Below are 4,839 nucleotides of genomic sequence, written 5' to 3'. Positions count from 1 at the left end.
TTGATAGGGATAAAATAATTAAATTATTTCACTCAATCTCAACAACAGGACAAAAGTGAAGGAAATCAATCTAAGCATACTAGAATATTTAAGTATGTGATACTGTGGATTCAGTATTATTCGTTGGATACCAATTTTCGTGGGTTTTGTGGGTACAGGTGAACCACGAATTCAAATGTTCAACGAATTGAAATTTTTATATAGGCTTTGTATACAGAGATTGCTAAACCACGAAATCAAATATCCAGGAAAACGCAAGTTTTCCTCAATCCACGAAAATTGATACCCACGAAATTAAATGAATCCACAGTATGTGATAAATATTCAAAAGTGAGATTATTTGATCAAATCTAGCCTTATGATACAATTTCTTGAAAAAGTATTAAAGCAAAATTGAGCTCTTCTACAACATATGGGCAAATGTCTAATTTTCCATTAATAAAGTCCAATAATTCTGGAAAGGCAAAACTTGAATTCGCCAAAAGCAAAGTGAGCTTTCTGTAAATTACACTCATACAAAATAAAAGGGAAACACTTGAGGCCAGAGCTGAGGGAAGATATATTCGGTTGTCAAAAGTATACCAGTAAAATAAAACATATAGAATCTTATTTATTATATAACAGTGATATTGCTTTGATAAAAAATTTCATGAAAAAAACTGAGTCAATAATCTGAATTTTTTACTAAATATTGTAACATTTCACTTATGCACATTTTAATGTTTATGAGTCTGTCATATTTAAAAATCCTCTTTTTACTACACTTTGGAGCCCATAGTCTGCTAAAGCTTCATTTATTTAATCCTGCATTAGTTCAACAAAAATGTCTGCTAATAATCACTTGAACCACCTGAGTTATTTGGTGGGGTTACCTTTCTGTACATGAATATATCTCTCTTAATAAATTTCGTATACATTTTGTAAATTGTTGATTCCAGGTATTAAATTTTTTATCCTCCAGTAAAATTATTCTCTGACACGATGTGTTGTGTACTGAAAAAAGAAAATATTTTGTTATTAAATTAAAGTTTGTTAATTCAATCAAGACGTAATGAAGAATGATAATTATAATATATTGTATTTCATTGTTATGGCCATCTATGACCCCAATACAGTCTGCTTAAGTCATTCTCTTATCTGAAAATAATGACAAATTCATTAAAACACTTCATTAGGATATAATGCACATCTTGTAAGAGTTACTTCCCTTGTATTGTTTTTAATCATTTAAATTAATTTTAAATTACTGTACCCTTCATTCTTGAAATTAGGTTTTAAATCCAAATGAAACAATATTGACATTTATACAGCATAGATAATAGAATAAAATCTTTAAACTATTAAAAGTATACCATTTGGCCTTAAAGTCTGAATGATTCCTTGGCCTATATCCTATAAATTTTAAGTTCCAATCCCAATTTATTACATTGGCAACTTTCATGTCTGACTGTTAAATGCAGAATATTTTCAGTCTGTTTCCTTATGAAAACAGTTTAAATACCATGTATATTATGTTTTTGTTTCATATTTGGGGGATTGAAATCATAGCACATTGTCAATAACCCACTTTTGTAACCCTATTAAAACAGACAATTTCAGATTACTTACCCTTAATATATTGTAGTCCTATTGTTTTCTGTTAACAAAAATAATTTTGCTTTCAACATCACTGGACATTCCATTTGATTACTGTTTTCTTGTTGTATGTACAGAATATCATACATGTACAAGTATTTTTGTTTGAATAAAAAAGTCCTCTGTTTTGAATTTTTGATCTATAGTGAACATCTTTCTCCATCCTGTAAATATAAAGGAAATTTACATACAATTACTATTAATGTAGAAAGTCTTATAACAACAACACTGGAGGGACTGCTGCAGAAAATTTATTGATCGACATGTTTCGGTGCCTAGGGCACCGTCATCAGGGACTCTAACTCACTACAGACTCACCAGGCGTTGGTTCACTTTCGTTTGTAATTACTATTAATGTTTATTTACTAAATTATTCAAAGCAAAATTAAACTTTGCATTGTTATTGTCAACACATGAATACAAATTTGCCAAATAAATTACCAAGAAAATACAAGTATTTATTAAGTATTATAGATAATTATGGCAATGCCCCCAGCATTTTTGCTCAATACATGTACATAAAAGTTTCAGACAAAGAAAACATTTCAAAAGTCTTGAAAAATAATTTTTTGGTTTAACAAGGATCAAATTTATGTTATACCAAACCTTTTGATAACATTTTTATATTTAATAGTTTGCATAAACATCATAAGATCATAACATGTCTATTGTACAATGCAAGCTGAAATTTTATACATTTTGGGGGCACTCAAAACCCAGTTTTATTTTAATTTAAATCCTGGAACCACCACTGTCATGACTGTATTGTCACTAAATTGACACCTTGAATTTGACTATATTAATGAAGTTTGAGAAAGTAATATTGTTAATGGATTATCATTTCTAATTAGATTGTTTATATAATCATTGGAAGAATATAACATGTCAGATATAACATGTATAAAGAAATTGTAAATTAATTAGTTTCCGGGGATTCATGTAATGCAAAGCAGCATGTGTACAAGCTTTTCAAATGGGTGGGTAATTGGTTAATTTCAATGTGTAAATTTCTTTTATAATTTTAGAGTTATGATTTAGAGGATGGCTATCTTAATTAATTTTTTTATGGGAAAGATCTGGTACATGTCCATGTAATCATGGTGATAACCGAACATAAAATAAACATTGCTCTGACAAGAGTGCTGACACAGGATGAACATGAATATTCTGTCCAATAAAAAGGAAAGAACAATTGTGTACAGATTGAAAAAAAATTAATAAGCCATAATAGTAAAATAAGAAGATGAATATAATGTCCCCTTAAATTCCTCCTACCCACCCACCCACATAAAAATAAAAATTTTCGTATGAGTATGGATAGTGAACCCCCCATTGACATAACAAGTGCTTGTGATTGATTTCCCTTTGTATTATATGTTAATATAGTAATGAAAGTCTTTTTAAATATTAAATTTTGGTGTATATGAAATGGGACGCCTCTGATTTGATAATGGACTTTTGAGTTGAATTTGAGACGGTCAGCAAAATTCATGTGTATTTGGGGGAGAAATTACCCCCTTTTTAGAGAACTTACAGTCGGCATTACACGTGATCATCCGTGCTTTCAAATTTGATTAATTTTGGTCCGCATTTGCTGTTAGAGGTTCACAATGTTCTATTATCTTAGCACGAAGTGATAGCGTGAATATTTTCCAGGGAGATTGTGAAGAACACTTTGAACAGTTTGAAAACGGATGTTGACAACTTGTGTGGGTATAATATTCCCGGAGACAAGGACGGATACCTAAGACCGAAATCCGAATATAATTCACCAGTGGTTGGTGTAAATAGTGTATTCAATATATGTTAAGAAATGATGAAAAATGGGATTTCAATTTTCATGTTTCATATAATTTTACACTTTATTTTTGCCGTTTAAATCATTTTTTGGGATTCCACTTTTTTGAAAATAATTAACTTGGTATAACTGAAATAATCCTTTACCTTTTATGTTGTGTGGCATAAAGTTTTAGCATCCAAGAATGTCATAAATGCATCTTTACAGCATGGAATGCCAAATCCAACGTCAAACAATGGCCGCCATTACGTGTTGTCAACGTCGTCTAATGAACCGTATCACTGAGCACCGAAATCAATACTCAGGCGCTTCCGGTTGTCCTACTGTATATGGGTTTTGTAACGACGTGCGTTAACCAATCAAACTCCTAGAAATATACTAAGCCGGGGATAAAGGCTTATGATGCACTGTACTTATAAAGTACATATATATTTATAGAAAGGTTGGGGCTGGTGAGTGAGTGGAGCACCTATATTTTTTACAGGGGGGCCGTATGCATTTGATATTGACTCTGTCCAAAATTCGATTTATTCGTATGGCTTACATAAAATTGGTGCATTGTTTTATAAATTTGCCACCCCATTGATGTATGATCGGTTGAATTTTTCCATTCCAATTCATATATTTTATACTTTCTGAAAAAACGGACTGTCCCGGATTAGGGGGAGGGTTGGGATCCCGCTAACATGTTTAACCCCGCCACATTCTGTATATAAGTATGTGCCTGTTTCAAGTCAGGAGCCTGTAGTTCAGTGGTTGTCGTTTGTTGATGAGTTACATATGTGTTATTTGTTCATTTTTTGCACAGGGACTCGGTTAGCAGATAAAAAAAAAATTATCTATGTTTTTTCAATCTTTTTTTTCGTATTTCCTGTCTATTCGTATTACATTATACGGATAGTAAACTGCATTTGCTAGAAAACAAAGAAATATTGATGCCAACGTTAAAAACGTTAATAATGTAATTACAAATAGACAGGAAATATGAAAAAAAGATTGAAAAAACATAGATAAAAATCTGCTAACCGAGTCCCTGTGATTTTTTGTGCATAAATGAGGCCGTTAGTTTTCTCGTTTGAATTATTTTCATTTGTCATTTCTGGGCCATTTATAGTTGACTATGCAGTATGGGCTTTGTTCATTGTTGAAGGCTGTATGGTGACCTATAGTTGTTAATTTCTGTGTCATTTGGTCTCTTATGGAGAGTTGTCTCATTCGCAATCATACCCATCTTCTTTTTTATATTGAACATTATGTTTGAGCAGCGGTTTGTGTCCACTGGCGTTTGTATGCATGTAAACTCCCTTCTCGTCTCCCTAAAGCAACCAAGACTCTAATCTATGCGTCACGGTCACCATAGAGCCTGCTATGAACGAAGACGTAAATATTGACATTTTTTGCTGCCT

General features: G+C 31.8%; 1 long non-coding RNA gene across 1 annotated transcript; it reads right to left on the bottom strand.

The window, feature by feature from the left end:
• Positions 1-664: 664 nt before the first annotated feature.
• On the bottom strand, positions 665-3,247 carry LOC127714367 (uncharacterized). Its single transcript, XR_007987703.1, has 3 exons — positions 3,170-3,247; positions 1,609-1,799; positions 665-993 (listed from the first exon to the last, which is right to left on the bottom strand). It is a non-coding gene; the product is annotated as an uncharacterized LOC127714367 (long non-coding RNA).
• Positions 3,248-4,839: the final 1,592 nt, after the last annotated feature.

The sequence above is a fragment of the Mytilus californianus genome, unplaced genomic scaffold, assembly GCF_021869535.1.
Source record: "Mytilus californianus isolate M0D057914Y unplaced genomic scaffold, xbMytCali1.0.p SCAF_9, whole genome shotgun sequence".
Taxonomy (NCBI): Eukaryota; Metazoa; Mollusca; class Bivalvia; order Mytilida; family Mytilidae; genus Mytilus; species Mytilus californianus.
This window is presented reverse-complemented; position numbering and strand designations above follow the sequence as displayed.